At 42.9% G+C, this 17,737-nt stretch overlaps 1 protein-coding gene across 1 annotated transcript in view; it reads right to left on the bottom strand.

Annotated features, from left to right (window-relative positions):
- Positions 1-17,737, bottom strand: part of ccdc117 (coiled-coil domain containing 117) — a 76,286-nt gene that overhangs the window by 56,408 nt on the left and 2,141 nt on the right. The gene's annotated exons all lie outside the window — the stretch shown is intronic.

The raw sequence follows: 17,737 nt of genomic DNA, 5'->3' as shown, positions 1-17,737 counted from the left end.
GCCACTTTGTACATTTTCCTCCCATCTTCTGATTCTGACTGCTCCTCTTCCTTTCCAGTCCTGATGAAGAGTCTTGGCCTGAAACATCAACTCTTTACTCTTTTCCATAGATGCTGCCTGGCCTGCTGAGTTAATAGGTAACTATGTTAGTTAACTAATACCATAGTACAAGTTATATTATTATCTGGATTAATTATCTGGATAGGCAGGGTCCGATTAGGAAAAGTCAACATGGATTTGTGCGTGGAAAGTCATGTTTGACAAATCTTATTGATTTTTTGAAGAGGTTACAAGGAAAGTTGACAAGGGTAAAGCAGTGGATGTTGTCTATGTGGACTTCAGTAAGGCCTTTGACAAGGTTCCGCACGGAAGGTTAGTTAGGAAGGTCCAATCGTTAGGTATTAATATTGAAGTAGTAAAATGGATTCAACAGTGGCTGGCAGATGGAGTTTATTGCTGATAAGTGTGAGGTGCTACATTTTGATAGGAATAATCCAAATAGGACATACATGGTAAATGGTAGGGCATTGAAGAATGCAGTAGAACAGAGTCATTTAGGAATAATGGTGCATAGTTCCCTGAAGGTGGAATCTCATGTGGATAGGGTGGTGAAGAAAGCTTTTGGTATGTATGCCTTTATAAATCAGAGCATTGAGTATAGGAGTTGGGATGTAATGTTAAAATTGTACAAGGCATTGGTAAGGCCGAATTTGGAGTATTGGGTACAGTTCTGGTCACCAAATTATGTCAACAAAATAGAGAGAGTACAGAGAAGATTTACTAGAATGTTACCTGGGGTTCAGCACCTAAATTACAGGGAAAGATTGAACAAGTTAGGTCTTTATTCTTTGGAGCGTAGAAGGTTGAGGGGGGACTTGATAGAGGTATTTAAAATTATGAGGGGGATAGATAGAGTTGACATGGATAAGCTTTTTCCATTGAGAGTAGGGGAGATTCAAACAAGAGGACATGAGTTGAGAGTTAGGGGGAAAAAGTTTAAGGGTAACATGAGGGGAAATTTCTTTACTCAGAGAGTGGTAGCTGTGTGGAACGAGCTTCCAGTGGAAGTGGTAGAGGCAGGTTCAGTATTGTCATTTAAAGTAAAATTGGATAGGTACATGGACAGGAAAGGAATGGAGGGTTATGGGCTGAGTGCGGGTCAGTGGGACTAGGTGAGAGTAAGCGGTCGGCATGGACTAGAAGGGCCGAGATGGCCTGTTTCCATGCTGTAATTGTTATATGGTTATATTATGCCTAGCAACCATCTTAATAGATATTCTAAAAACAAACCCAAACCTGCAACATACGAATAGGATCATTTCTGTTAACTGTCCTTATTTTTCTTTAACTTCCTTTTAAGCAATCAATTCTGGTGGGGTGGAGATACATCTTTGCCAAAGGAGGTGGAAGGTGTTACGTCCCTCTGCTGACTTGCAGGTCACCTTTGGGCAAGATGTAGCACCTGCTTTGTCCCCGTTTCCGCCCCCCCCCCCCCACTGATAGGTCACCTGGAGCCATGGGAGCAGGTGGCGGATGGTCATATGAGCAGCCGGCACATTTCACAAGTCCTGGTTATGTGACCACTGACGGCAGGCAGACAATCTCTGAAGAGTCAGCCATCTTGTAAATACACTACCTAAAAGAAGGCAAACTGCTTCTGTAGAAAATTTGCCAAGAACAATCATGGTCAAAGTCCATGATCACCTACATCATATGATAAGGCACATAATGAACAATTGAATCACCTACATGTTAGCTTAATATTTTAAAGAATTTATCTCCTATAAATTCCTCAGTTGCTTTCTCTTTTGATTCTAAAATTTTATAACTCATTAAAGGACTTTGCTTATTTTAAATTGTCTTTCTTGAACTAAATTAATTATCTCTGCTGTATGGTGTTATTTGTAAACTTTGAAATGACAATTTGCTTTGCCACATATTTTGAAAAATATTTTTTAAATATTTCACTCATTAAATTCTACACTCAACAGGCTTATGAATGGAAATAGAGTAAGCTGCTTTGGAGCATTCGATCATGTGCTGCTGTAAATTATTGACCTGTTTGTTTCACTGGAGAGGGCCATTCACCTCAAAGATTTAATTAAGTAAATGAATTTCATTGGAAGGTTCATAGTATGACTCAAGATGGTAATCTCTTGATTGTCCTTGTTCCAGATACAGCAGTTGATCGAAACAGTTGCATTAGCTTGACATGAGATAAGGTTAGTCAAAAGCTTATAAAGCAGCTCTGTAAAATGGTTGGGAGTTTGTTCTCTATTTGGTAAGCAAGTGTTGCAATTATATCATCTCACTACCACTTGATGTCATTGTGTTCCTTATCTGACTTATTAAAACACAGAGGAGACCTTACTGATAGCAGCATCATTCCCCTCTGCCATCGGATTTCTAAACGGACATTGACCCTTAATCACTACCTCACTACTACAGTGTACCACTGCTGTAAAATTAACAAATATCATGACATATGCTGGTGATTTAACCCTGATTCTGAATCTGATCCATCATTAGGACCCCCACCACCCAGGACGTCCCCTCTTCTCATTACTACCATTGCAGAGGAGGTACAGGAGTCTGAAGACATACACTCTATATTTTAGCAAAGGCTCCTCTTCCTCCACTACCAGGTTTCCGAGAGGACACTGAACCCATGAACACTACCTCACTCTTACTGCTTTCTTCAAAGTAAAGTTTATTATCAGAGTACATGCATGTCACCACATACAACCTTGAGTTTCTTTTTCTGCCGGCATACTTAGCAAATCTATAGAACAGTAACTGTAAACAGGATCAATGGACAAAAAACTGTGCAAATGCAAATATAAATAAGTAGCGATAAATAACGAGCATGAAATAACAAGATAATCCAGTTCATGGAGTTGATTGCTGTATCATGATGCAATTTAATTTCATGAAGGTAAAGTAACTGCCCTTATATAACTCACTGTGGACAGACCTATAAATTAATTGCATGCACCAACAAATGAACCAAACCTCATCCTGTATTGGTGGGTGAAATGAAAAACTTCTCTCATTCTACTATGCTTTAAAACAATGAGGAACTCAGCAGATCAGTCAGCATCTATGGAGGGGAATAAAGAGTCAAAGTTTTGGGCTGAGACCCTTCATCAGGACTGGAAAGGAATGGAAAATAAAGAGGGAGTCTTTTGGAAGAGGACAGCGAGGCTTGAGAGGAAGTGCGGCGGCGGCCATTTTCAAATTGTCCAATTGCGTCTCAGATCGGAGTTCTGAGAGGCGGGACTGCGCAGGCGCATGAGGAGGCCCGGGAAGGCGGGAAGATATAAAAAGAACGCAGTCTTAAGAAGCGGGCAGCGGAGTGAGCCGGGAACAGAGTGTAGGGCTTGGGCTCAGGGGGCTTAGGCGGAAGAGGGCACAGTAGGCTTATCTTTTAGTTCTTGTTATTTTCAGTTATTTGGGAAGTATGAGAGTGAGGGCAGCTTGTTGTTCTTGGTGTCGGATGTGGGAGGTCCTGGAGTCTCCGAGCCTCCCGGACGTCCACATCTGCGCCAGGTGCGCCGAACTGCAGCTCCTGAAGGACCGAGTTAGGGAACTGGAGCTGCAGCTCGATGACCTTCGCCTGGTCAGGGAGAGTGAGGAGGTGATAGAGAGGAGTTACAGGCAGGTGGTCACTCCGGGGCCACGGGAGGCAGATAGGTGGGTCACAGTCAGGAAGGGGAAGAGGCAGGTACTAGAGAGTACCCCAGCGGCTGTACCCCTTGACAATAAGTACTCGTGTTTGAGTACTGTTGGGGGGGACAGCCTACCTGGAGGAAGTGACAGTGGCCGGGCCTCCGGCACAGAGGACGGCCCTGTAGCTCAGAAGGGTAGGGATAGAAGAAAGAGGACCATAGTAATAGGGGACTCGATAGTCAGGGGTTCAGACAGGCGGTTCTGTGGAGGTGATCGGGAGTCCTGGATGGTAATTTGCCTCCCTGGTGCCAGGGTTCGGGACGTTTCTGATCGCGTCCAAGATATCCTGAAGTGGGAGGGTGAGGAGCCAGAGGTCGTGGTACATGTAGGTACCAATGACATAGGTAGGAAAGGAGAAGAGGTCCTGAAACGTGAGTATAGGGAGTTAGGAAGGCAGTTAAGAAGAAGGACCGCAAAGGTAGTAATCCCGGGATTACTGCCTGTGCCACGCGACAGTGAGAGTAGAAATGGAATTAGGTGGAGGATGAATGCGTGGCTGTGGGATTGGTGCAGGGGGCAGGGATTCAAGTTTATGGATCATTGGGACCTCTTCTGGGGCAAGTGTGACCTGTTCAAGAAGGACGGGTTACACTTGAATCCTGGGGGGACCAATATCCTAGCGGGGAGGTTTGCTAGGGCTACAGGGCAGACTTTAAACTAGTAAAATGGTGGGGGGGTGGGAATCAATTTGAGGAAACTATGGGAGAGGAGGTTAGTTCACCAGTAGAGCAAGTAAAGAGACGGTGTGTGAGGGAGGAAAGGCAGGTGATGGAGAAGGGATGCGCTCAGCCCGAAGATGTAGGGGAGAAAAAAGAAAAGGATAATAAATTTGAATGCATTGTTAGGGATGAAAAGAGAGGAGGAGGTGGAGAGTATCTTAAATGTATCTATTTTAATGCTAGGAGCATTGTAAGAAAGGTGGATGAGCTTAAAGCGTGGATTGATACCTGGAATTATGATGTTGTAGCTATTAGTGAAACATGGTTGCAGGAAGGGTGTGATTGGCAACTAAATATTCCTGGATTTAGTTGCTTCAGGTGTGATAGAGTAGGAGGGGCCAGAGGAGGAGGTGTTGCATTGCTTGTCCGAGAAAATCTTATGGCGGTGCTTTGGAAGGATAGATTAGAGAGCTCCTCTAGGGAGGCTATTTGGGTGGAGTTGAGGAATGGGGAAAGGTGTAGTAACACTGATAGGAGTGTATTATAGGCCACCTAATGGGGTGCGTGAGTTGGAAGAGCAAATGTGTAAGGAGATAGCAGATATTTGTAGTAAACACAAGGTGGTGATTGTGGGAGATTTTAATTTTCCACACGTAGACTGGGAAGCTCATTCTGTAAAAGGGCTGGATGGCTTAGAGTTTGTGAAATGTGTGCAGGATAGTTTTTTGCAACAATACATAGAAGTACCGACTAGAGATGGGGCAGTGTTGGATCTCCTGTTAGGGAATGCGATAGGTCAGCTGACAGAAGTATGTGTTGGGGAGCACTTCGGGTCCAGTGATCACAATAGCATTAGCTTCAATATAATTATGGAGAAGGATAGGACTGGACCTAGAGTTGAGATTTTTGATTGGAGGAAGGCTAACTTTGAGGAGATGAGAAGGGATTTAGAGAGAGTGGATTGGGTCAAGTTGTTTTATGGGACGGATGTAATAGAGAAATGGAGGTCATTTAAGGGTGAAATTATGAGGGTACAGAATCTTTATGTTCCTGTTAGGTTGAAAGGAAAGGTTAAAGGTTTGAAAGCACCATGGTTTTCAAGGGATATTAGAAATTTGGTTCAGAAAAAGAGGGATGTTTACAATAGATATAGGCAGCATGGAGTAAAGGAATTGCTCGAGGAATATAAAGAATGTAAAAGGAATCTTAAGAAAGAGATTAGAAAAGCTAAAAGAAGATACGAGGTTGGTTTGGCAAATAAGGTGAAAGTAAATCCGAAAGGTTTCTACAGTTATATTAAAAGCAAGAGGATAGTGAGGGATAAAATTGGCCCCTTAGAGAATCAGAGTGATCAGCTATGTGTGGGACCGAGGGAGATGGGAGAGATTTTGAACGATTTCTTCTCTTTGGTATTCACTAAGGAGAAGGATATTGAATTGTGTAAGGTGTGGGAAACAAGTAAGGAAGTTATGGAACCTATGACAATTAAAGAGGTGGAAGTACTGGCGCTTTTAAGAAGTTTAAAAGTGGATAAATCTCCGGATCCTGACAGGATGTTCCCCAGGACCTTGAGGGAAGTTTGTGTAGAAATAGCAGGAGCTCTGACGGAGATCTTTAAGATGTCATTAGAAGCGGGGATTGTGCCGGAGGATTGGCGTATTGCTCATGTGGTTCCATTGTTTAAAAAAGGTTCTAGAAGTAAGCCTAGCAATTATAGACCTGTTTTGACATCAGTGGTGGGTAAATTGATGGAAAGTATTCTTAGAGATAGTATTAATAATTATCTGGATAGACAGGATCTGATTAGGAGTAGCCAGCATGGATTTGTGCGTGGAAGGTCATGTTTGACAAACCTTATTGAATTTTTTGAAGAAGTTACGAGGAATGTTGACGAGAGTAAGGCAGTGGATGTTGTCTATATGGACTTCAGCAAAGCCTTTGACAAAGTTCCACATGGAAGGTTAGTTAAGAAGGTTCAGTCGTTAGGTATTAATGCTGGAGTAATAAAATGGATTCAACAGTGGCTAGATGGGAGATGCCAGAGAGTAGTGGTGGATAATTGTTTATCGGGATGGAGGCCGGTAACTAGTGGGGTGCCTCAGGGATCTGTTTTGGGCCCAATGTTGTTTGTAATATACATAAATGATCTGGATGATGGGGTGGTAAATTGGATTAGTAAGTATGCCGATGATACTAAGGTAGGAGGTGTTGTGGATAATGAGGTGGGTTTTCAAAGCTTGCAGGGAGATTTATGCCGGTTAGAAGAGTGGGCTGAACATTGGCAGATGGAGTTTAATGCTGAGAAGTGTGAGGTTCTACATTTTGGCAGAAATAATCCAAATAGAACATACAGAGTAAATGGTAGGGCATTGAGGAATGCAGAGGAACAGAGAGATCTAGGAATAACTGTGCATAGTTCCCTGAAGGTGGAGTCTCATGTAGATAGGGTGCTAAAGAAGGCTTTTGGAATGCAGGCCTTCATAAATCAAAGCATTGAGTACAGAAGTTGGGATGTAATGTACAAGGCATTGGTAAGGCCAAATTTGGAATATTGTGTGCAGTTCTGGTCACCGAATTATAGGAAAGATATCAATAAATTAGAGAGAGTGCAGAGACGATTTACTAGGATGTTACCTGGGTTTCAGCACTTAAGTTACAGAGAAAGGTTGAACAAGTTAGGTCTCTATTCATTGGAGAGTAGAAGGTTGAGGGAGGATTTGATCGAGGTATTTAAAATTTTGAGAGGGATAGATAGAGTTGACGTGAATAGGCTGTTTCCATTGAGAGTAGGGGAGATTCAAACGAGAGGACATGATTTGAGAGTTAGGGGGCAGAAGTTTAAGGGAAACACGAGGGGGTATTTCTTTACTCAGAGAGTGATAGCTGTGTGGAATGAGCTTCCTGTAGAAGTAGTAGAGGCCAGTTCAGTTGTGTCATTTAAGGTAAAATTGGATAGGTATATGGACAGGAAAGGAGTGGAGGGTTATGGGCTGAGTGCGGGTAGGTGGGACTAGGTGAGATTAAGAGTTCGGCACGGACTAGGAGGGCCGAGATGGCCTGTTTCCGTGCTGTGATTGTTATATGGTTATATAGTTATATGGAGAATAAAAAGGTGGGTGGAGGGGAAGAAGTACAAGCTGGCAGGTGATAGGTGAAACCAGGTGAGGGGGAAGTTGAGTGGGGAGGGGAGAGGAGTGAAGTGAGAAACTGAGAGGTAAAAGGTGGAAAAAATTAAGGACAGAAGAAGGAGGAATCTGATAGGATAGAACAGTGGACCATGGCAGAAAGGGAAGGAAGAGGGACACCAGAGGGTGGTAATGGCAGAAGAGGAGAATGAAGGGGTAAGAGGGGAGCCAGAATGGGGAAAAGAAAAAGGAAGAAGTGGGAGAAGAATGAATTATCAGAAGTTAGAGAGTCAATATTCATCTTCCCCCTTCCTTTCTAGTCCGGATGAAATGTCTCAGCTCAGAGCATCAAATGTTTATTCATCTCTGATCTGCTGAATTCCTCCAGTATTTTGGCATTACTCTGGATTTCCAGCAACTGCAGAATCTCTTTTCTTTGTGTATATGTTAGGCTAGGGATGAATTTCTTAATCCACATCTCTGGCATAGGACAGTTATGGTCTTCAACAGTTGTCCATGCAGAGCAGTGATTAATTTCATGAATACGTATCATGCCCCATCACACTAAAGGTACAGGCCTGCTTCTGCCAGGCCCTGCTCCTCCAGTGGCAGCAACATTCCCCTTGACGTTGTCCCTGTAGAAATGCAACCACAACAACCCAAAGGGGCAATGACCTTGTAGTAGCTGAAAATAAATTACCTGATAGACCTATGGGGTTCAACTCTTTAAAACATAATCCCATTGATTCAGACTCAGGTTCAGATTTATTTACCATATGACATTAAAATATATAGAAGTGTATTTGTATAAAACTCAGACCTTCACAGGAAAAGGCCTCCCTACCTCTGAGCATGTTTACAAGGAGTGCTGCCACAAGAAAGCAGCATCCATGCTCTTTCCTCACTGCTGTCATTGGGAAGGAAGTACAGGAGCCTTGGGTCACACACCACCAGGTCCAGGAACAGCAATTATCCTTCAAGCTTCAGGATCCGGTACTGGCATGGATAACTTCACTCACGTCAACACTGAACTGATTCCATAACCTATGGACTCACTTTCCAAGAACCTGTTGACCTCTGCTTTAAAATTCCCCAATGATCTGGCCCCCACAGTTATCTATGGCAATGAACTTCACAGCCTTGCTATCCTCTGGCTGAAGAAATTCCTTCTTATCTCTGTTCTAATTGGTCATCCCTCTATTTGGAGCTTGTGCCCTCTGGCCCTAGGCTCATCCACTATAGGAAACATTCTCTCCACATCCACTCTATCTAGGCCTTTCAATATTCAATAGGCTTCAGTGAGATTCCCCTGCACCCCTAGTCTTCTGATTTCTAGTGAACACAGGCCCAGAGCCATCAAATGCTCCTCATACATCAACCCTTTCAATCCTGAAATAATTATTGTGAACATCCTCTGGACTCTCGCCAGTGCCAACACATCTTTTCTTAGACAATGGGCCCAAAACTGCTCACAATAGTCCAAGTGTGGTCTGACCAATGCCTTACAAAGCCAGCATCACATTCTTGCTCTCATATTTCAGACCTCCGAAATGAAGCATTGTATTTGCCTTTCTTACCACCGACTCGACCCACAAGTTAACCTTTAGGGAATCCTGCCCACAGATTCCCAAGTCCCTTTGCACTTCTGATTTTTTTAAAAATTCTCCCTGTTTAGAAAGTAGCCCATGCCTTTATTTCTTTTTCTGAAGAGCATGACCATACACTCTATGCCATCTGCCGCTTCTTTCCCCTTTCTCCAAATCTGTCATTCTGTAGAGTCCCTGCTTTCTCAAGCCTACCTGTCCTTCACCTGGCTTTGTGCCATCTACAAACCTGGCCACAAAGCCATTAATATCATCATGTAAATTGCTGACATACAACGTGAAAAGAAACAGCCCCAATACTGCAGAACACTGCTTGTCACCAGCAGCTGACCAGAATAGGCTCCCTTTATTCCCAATCTTTGCCTCCTTCCAGTCAGCCAATCTTCTATCCCTGGACTTTCCTGTGATACTATGGTAAGCAGCCTCGTGTGTGGCACCTTGTCAAAGGCCTTCTGAAAATCCAAGTGAACAACATCCACTGACTCTCCTTTGTTGATCCTGCCTGTTGCTCCCACAAGGATTCCACATCTTCTAGTCTATGTCACCTCTTTCTAAGCATTTGATTTCATTTTTTACCAACAGAGCCACCCAGCCCCCTCTGCCTACCTACATGTCTTTTCAATGCAAGATGTATCCTTTGATGTTAAGCTCTCAACTATTATTTTCTTTCAAACGTGTCTCAGATACCCACAACATCATTCTTGCCAATCTCTATCTGTGCTACAAGATCATCTACCTTATTCTGTATACTGCAAGCATTTAGGTATAACACCTTTGCCCCTGTATTCATCATCCTTTTTGATTTCGACCCCCGTTACTCTTCATCTCATCCCACTGTCTGCGATTTTGCCCTATCATCTGCTTATCCATCCTCACAGTCTCACTACAGTGCATTGACTTGTAAACCAAGTACCCCATCACTCTAGGTCCCACACCCTGCTGACAGCTTAAATCCTCTACCAAACCTGCCTGCAGGGACATTGGTTTGCCTTACATTCAGCTGTAACCCGTGCTTTTTTTGTGCAGGTCATACCTTCCCCAGAAGAGATCCCAATCCAGAAATCTGAAACCCTGCTCTCTGCACCAGTTCCTCAGCAATTCACTCATCTGTACCGTCATCCTAATCCTGCCATGCCTTGCATGTTGTACTGCGAATAATCTAGAGGTAACTACCCAGGAGCTCCTGTTCTTCAGCCTTCTCCCAAACTCCCTACTGTCAGCTCACTGCACAGGACCTCATCTCCCTTTCTGCCGATGTCATTGGTGCCAACGTGCTACTCACCCTCCCTCTTGAGAATCTTCTGCAGCCACTCTGAGACATCCTGGACCCTAGCACATGGAAGGCAACACACCATCCTGGCTTTTTTTTTGTGGCCAGAGTCTCGTTGCCTTGGCTGCTGCTGTTGTGGCCTGATAAGTCATCCACCGCACCCCCTGCACTATTCAAAGGGGAATGACCACAGGGGAACTCTTTGCTTACTCCCCTCACTTCTCCTGGTGGTCACCCATCTGCTATCTGAAGCCTGCACTGGGATGTGACCACCTCAGCAAAAGACTTATCTGTCAAGTTTTCAGCCTTCTGGGTAGTCCTGAGTGCACCCAGCTCCAGTCCTGTAACCTTGTCACACAGGAGCTAAAGTTGGGTGCACATCCTGCAGATGGAGTCATCGGGAAGACAGTTAGGTACCCAGACATCCCACATCTCACAGGAGGATGCCTGAACTACCATCCTGCCTACACCTATTATACATCTAACATCTCTAACTTAAGTTCTAGCCTGTGCCTGTTCTCGCTCAAGCCTGTTGAGCCAAAGCCACTTTAACACTGTCCACTCACAAAATGGCTGCTCCAACAGAGGCTCTGGACATGCCCTCTTCTCATTGTTACCATCAGGGAGGAAGACACACACTCAATGACTTAGGAACAGTTTCTTCCACTGTGCCATCAGATTTGATCAGAAGTGGAAAAGGTGAGCAGTTCAAGTTCCTGGGTGACAATATCTCCGAGGATCTATCTTGGGCCCAACATATCGATGTAATAACAAAGATGGTGGCTATACTTCATTAGCAGATTGAGGAGAATTGGTATGTTACCAAAGACACTTGCAAATTTCTACAGATGTAGCGTGGAGAGCATTCTAACTGGTTGCATCACTGTCTGGTATGGAGGGGCCACTGCACAGGATTGGAGAAAGCTATGGAAGTTGTAAACAGAGCCAGATTCATCACGGGCACTAGCATCTAGGACACCTTCAAAAGCCCGTGCCTCAAAAAGGTGGCATCATCATTAAGGACCACCATCACCCGGGACATGCTCTCTTCTACCGTCAAGGAGGAAGTACAGGAGGTTGAAGACACACACTCAACATTTCAGGAACAGCTTCTTTCCCTCCACCATCAGATTTCTGAATGGATGCTGAACCCATGAACTCTTCCTCAGTATTTTTCCCTTTTTTTGGCACTACTTATTTAATTTATTTTTTATCTGCTTATTGCAATTTATAGTTTTTATTACAATGTATTGCAATGTACTGCTGCCACAAAACTACAAATTTCATGTCAGTGGTACTAAATCTAATTGTAAGGTTACTAAAATAAGATGACTAAATCTAATCGATTTCTAAACAAACCATCAAATCATGAACACTACCTCGGTTAGCTTGTTTTTGTACTCTAATTTATTTTTTGATATTTCTTAATTAACAATTTTATATATTGCTGTTACAAAATAACAGATTTCATGACATAAGTCAGTGATAATAAACGATTCTTATTCTGAGAAGTATCGGTTTATTACTGTCACGTGCAAAGATACAGTGCAAATCTTGTCTTGCGTACTGTTCATACAATTCAGATTACACTGAACATAGAGGAAGAACAAGGAAAAACAATAACTGTGGAATAAAATGTAAGAACTATAGACAAAGTGCATTGTGGGTAGGCAATAGAGTGTAGGATCATAGTGAGGTTGACTGTGAGGTCAAGAGTCCATCTTATCGTAGAAGAGTCCATTCAAAAGTCTGGTAATAGCAGCACAGAAGCTGTCCTTGAGCCTGGTGGTACATGCTTTCAGGCTTTTGTATCTTCTGCCCAGTTGGAGAAAAGATAATGTCCGAGGTGGGTGGTTCCATTATTCTGGCTGCTTTACTAAGACAGTGAGAAGTATAGTCAGACTCCATGGAGGGCAAGCTGGTTTTGATGATGAGTTGAGCTATGTCTACAACTCTCCGTAGTTTCTTGTGCAGAGCAGCTGTTGAGGAAACGATGAAAGATACTGGTAAAACTGTCTTATTTTCTGTTCCAGCAAAGGCAGCCTATCTATTCAGATGTCCAGTGAAGAGATTCACCCTTCAGACATGTAAGGTAATGAGGGCATGCTCCCTTCATTGTATATCAGGTGATCTTTTCATTATGGTTCTTTTGTAAAACTGATTCCTTCCTTCAAATAACCTAACTCTTTGAACTCAGGGCATGAAATCCACCCCAGATTCATAACAAACTGAATGACAGGGTTGTATTTCCATTAGGTACAGCTCATGAATTGTCCATTTTGGAGAGGGAAGAATTGTAAAATCTCAGCAATCAGAGAGATGTTACTAACCAGTGTTGCTCTTTTGACGTGAAGCATTTTGAATCTATGTGAGGATGAGACCTCCAGAAATGGGAACAGCAGTGGGTACTTGAATCAGCCCCGTCATTCATTTGGATCATGACTGTTTCAACATTCTGCCAGTCCATTTTCATGCCCTTTCCCCATTATCACTCATTCCCCTTCTGATTAGAAATCTATCTAATCTCAACTTTAAATATACACAAGGACTCTGTCTCCATAGCTGTCTGTGGCAAAAAGTTCTCTCTGAGAGAAAAACAATTTTCCTCATCTCAGTCTTAAATGGTTTCCCTCTTATTTTGAGACCATATGTATATGATAGAGTTCTTGTGTGTATTTCCTCAGCAATTGCTGTGTCAAGGCCACTAGAAATTCAGTATGTTTCAGTAAGATTGTTTTTCAATGTTCTAAACACCAATGGGCAGAGTCCTACTCTGTTTAATTGTTAATCAGGAATCATCCCAGTGAACCTTCTGTGAACCACTCCCAATGCAATATTATCTTTCTGAAAGAGGAGAGCCAAAAATATTTACAGTACTCTAGACTTGGTCTTTGTATGATTATAGAAAGACTTCCCTCCTATCATACTCCATCTATCTTGAAATAAGGACCAACATTCTATAAACACCCCCACCCCCACATGCGTCTCATGCACAAGGACACCTAATTTCTCCTTTGCTGCAGCTTTCTGCAATTTTACTCTCTTTGTCCTGCTTTTGAAAATTACACATTTTCCTGTTGCATAATCAGTTAGGCAGCTTCTTACCCTCTCACCAGACCCATCACCTTACCCCCGCATCGATTATATCTTCCCTAAAACTTGGCTTTCAATCTATGGTTTGTACTGTCCATAAAATAAATGTGGTTACTTCTGTCTTGCATCAGTGATATCCCCAAAGTGACACTGGGGAAGTGCAGTGGTCTGTAATGGATTGTAGAAAAGTGTCAGTCTGGGGTGGGATTGTGCAAATTGGGTAATGTGAGACAAGGGGATATCTGGGTTCGTTATTTTATAAGAATGAGTTTCTAATAAAACTCTGCAAAAATAAAGCTATGATATGGAACTGTGCAAGGATCTAGTAGGGGACTGTTTTTAGTGCAAGTATAACACTCTTAGGAAGATTTGAAGATTAGCTTTATAGGTCACTATGAACCGTACAGTGAATAAGACATTCTGTGTTACATCAGATCAGTAAGACAATAGACAATAGACAATAGACAATAGGTGCAGAAGTAGACCATTCGGCCCCTTGAGTCTGCACCACCATTCTGAGATCATGGCTGATCATTCACTATCAATACCCAGTCCCTGCCTTGTCCCCATATCCCTTGATTCCCCTATCCATCAGATATCTATCCAGCTCCTTCTTGAAAGCATCCAGAGAATTGGCCTCCACCGTCTTCCGAGGCAGTGCATTCCACACCTCCACAACTCTCTGGGAGAAGAAGCTCTTCCTCAACTCTATTTTAAATAACTGACCTCTTATTCTCAATCCATGCCCTCTGGTACTGGACTCTCCCAACATCTGGAACATATTTCCTGCCTCAATCCTATCAAATCCTTTAATTATCTTAAATGTTTCAATCAGATCCCCTCTCAATCTCCTCAATTCCAGTGTGTACAAGCCCAATCTCTCCAATCTCTCTGCGTAAGACAGCCCTGCCATCCCAGGAATCAACCTAGTGAATCTACTCTGCACTTCCTCAATTGCCAGAATGTCCTTCCTTAAACCTGGAGACCAAAACTGTACGCAATATTCCAGTTGTGGTCTCACCAGGGCCCTGTACAAATGCAAAAGAACATCCTTGCTCTTGTATTCAATTCCCCTTGTAACAAAGGCCAACATTCCATTTGCCCTCTTCACTGCCTGTTGCACTTGCTCATTCACCTTCATTGACTGGTGAACTAGGACTCCTAGGTCTCTTTGCATTTCTCCCTTACCTAACTCGACACCGTTCAGACAATACTCTGCCCTCTTGTTCCAGCTTCCAAAGCGGGTAACTTCACATTTATTCACATAACTTCACATTTATTCACATATTCACATAAGGATTGTGCTGGGTATCCCGCAAGTGTCACTACTGTAGTCAATGATCAGCTCTTTGGTTTTGCTGACGTTGAGTGAGAGATTGTTGTTGTGGTATCACTCAATCAGATTTTCAACTCATCACTACCTTGAATTTGGACATGACTGATGTCATCAGTAAACTTAAGTAAGGCATTGGAACTATACTTAGCCTCACAGTCATAAGTATAAAGTGAATAGAACAGTGGGCTAAACACACAGCCTGGTGGTGTATCTGTGCAGATGGTGATTGTGGAGGAGATGTTGTAGCAATCCATACTGACTGGGGTCTGCAAGTAAAGAAATCAAGGATCCAGTTGCACAAGGAGGTATTTGTCTAGGTCTTGGAGCGTACTGATTAGTTTTGAGGGGATGATGGTATTAATTGCTGAGGTGTAGTCAATGAAGAGCATCCTGAGGTATACATCTTCGCTGTCCAGATGGTTCAGGACTGAGTGAAGAGCTGATGAAATGGCATCTGCTGTTGACCTGTTGTTATGAAAGGCAAATTGGAGCAGATCCAAGTCACTCCTCAATCAGAAGTTAATATGCTTTATGACCAGCCTCTCAAAGCACTTCATCACAGTGGATTGAGGCATTGAGGCAGGTTACCACGTTCTTCTTGGGCATCGGTATGAATGAAACCTGCTTGAAGATTGCCGAAGCGAGATGTCCATAAGCATTCCGGCCAATTGATTAGAACAGGTCTTCAGTACTCAGCCGTGTACACTGTCTAGAGCAGACATTTTCCATGAGTTCAGGAGGGCGAGAGGTGATGAAACAGGTGGTGAAAGAATGCTTCTCCTAGAGGGAATACCTCAATCTAGTAAATAGGCTTGAGGTTAGCGTGTCACCTCTTGAAATCAAAATAACGAGGAATTTCTTCTCAGAGGGTTGTGAATGTTTGGGATTCCTCTCCTAAAGAAATTAATAGAGGATATTTAGCAGGTTTAGCTTAATGGAAAGCAGATCCTGGCTCCCTGGTTGAGCTTGATAGAACTCAACTAACTGGACTGGCTTTTTATCAGGTCGGGTATGAATTCAGACTTTGTCAAGTGCATTGTCTGGGTCAGGATGATTTTTTTCATATTAATGTCCACAGTTGTTGATCTACAGCCACCTCTGTAGCATAGAAAAACATTTATGTGTGAGCAGCCCTCCTACAAGAGGTTTATTGCTTTGGGCAGGATTTAGGAAAGAGCTATCCTATTGTTCTGGCGCCATTGTGCAATATTTCTAGTGTCAGCCAAAGTCTAGACTCATGACACTATTGCTCTTTATCCAAAGATAACCTGAAACCCTATCTTATCTACTGTTCCAACTCTGTGAATAACACTGGTTATATAACTTTCTATGAGAGCCCTGCCAAAGCCTTTGCAACACTAATTCACCCTTATCATCTCCTGTCCCACAACATGCAATTACATCTGATTACAAATCTGAATGCAAATGCAGTGTGTGTGTGAGTTCGTGTTCAATAGGTACACTTAATGTCAGAGAAATGTATACAATATACACCGAGATTCTTTTTCTTCACAATCATCCACGAAAACAAAGGAGTACGCCAAAGAATGAATGACAGTTAAATGTTAGAACCCCAAAGCCCCCCACAGCTCCCCCACATAAGCAGCAGTAAGGTAACAACCCCACCCCCTCCCTGGATTATTATCCCTCTTAAAGTCATTCTTCTGCCTTCTTCCCATAACCTTTGATGCCCTTACTAATCAAAAACTTATCAACATCCAATTTAATCAGACCCAATGATGTGGCTTCCATAGCCTTCTGTGGCCACGAATTCCACAGATTCACCACCATCTAGCAAAGGAATTCTTCGTCATGTCTGTTTATTTCCATTTATTTATTTATCTATCTGTTTGTTTATTCAGTTATTTATCTGTCTGTTTGCATATTTATTTACTTAGAGATACAGTGTGGAATCGGCCCTTCTGCCCTTTTGAGCCCTGCCACCAGCCACCAACCAATTTAACCCCAGCCTAACCACAGGACAACTTACAATGACCAATTAACCTTTGGACAGTGGGAGGAACACCTGGTGCAGCCGGGGGAAATGCACGCGTTCATGGGTTCACTGAGTTTTCCAACAACCACATTAATAACTTTAAACTCATTTTCTCAACATTTATTGTTTATTTATTTATTTAGTTATATTTTTCTCATTTGTATTAGCACAGTTTGTTGCCCCGTGCACATTGTTTGTTGTCCATCCTATTGGAGACAGTCTTTCATTGATTCTATAGTGTTTGCTGTCTTATTGTGAATGCCCATGAGTAAATGAATTTCAAGGTTGTATATGGTAACATATATGTACTTTGATAATAAATTCACTTTTAACTTAGAACAGGGAGGACATGCAGACTCCTTACGGGTGACATTGGAATTGAACTCTGAACTCCGACGCCCGGGGCTGTAATAGCATCCTACTAACTGTTACTCTACCATGGAGTCTAAAGGCCGTTCTAAAGGGGATGGCCTTCTATTCTGAGGCTGCGCTCTCTGGTCCTAGACTCCCCCATTATTGGAGACATCCTACAGTTATTTAACAGGGTTCAGTGAGATCCCCCCCCCCCCATTCCTCTAAACTTCAGTGAGTAGAGGCCCAGAGGCATCAAACGCTCCTCACATGTTAACCCTTTCATTGCTCAGGCTTCTGTTCTGGAGGTCTATTGGGGAACTAATGTAGAACAGAAGCCTTTGCAGATCAACACACACACACACACACCCCTGAGTCCCTCCAGTATCGTGTGTGTGTTGCTTGGATTTCCAGCATCTGCAGATTTTCTCATTTGCCTTTGCAGATCAGCCATGTTGAAAGGTGAGGCAGGTTTGAAGGGCCTACTTCTGCTTCCATTTTCTTGTGTTCTTGTTCATGAGCTGAACATAATATGTGGAGGTATTTTCCAGCTGTAATTTCTTGCCATTATTAA

This window comes from Hypanus sabinus, chromosome 13 (assembly GCF_030144855.1).
Source record: "Hypanus sabinus isolate sHypSab1 chromosome 13, sHypSab1.hap1, whole genome shotgun sequence".
In the NCBI taxonomy this organism is placed as follows: Eukaryota; Metazoa; Chordata; class Chondrichthyes; order Myliobatiformes; family Dasyatidae; genus Hypanus; species Hypanus sabinus.
The sequence above is the reverse complement of the archived record's forward strand: the minus strand, read 5'-3'. Positions and strand labels throughout refer to the sequence as shown.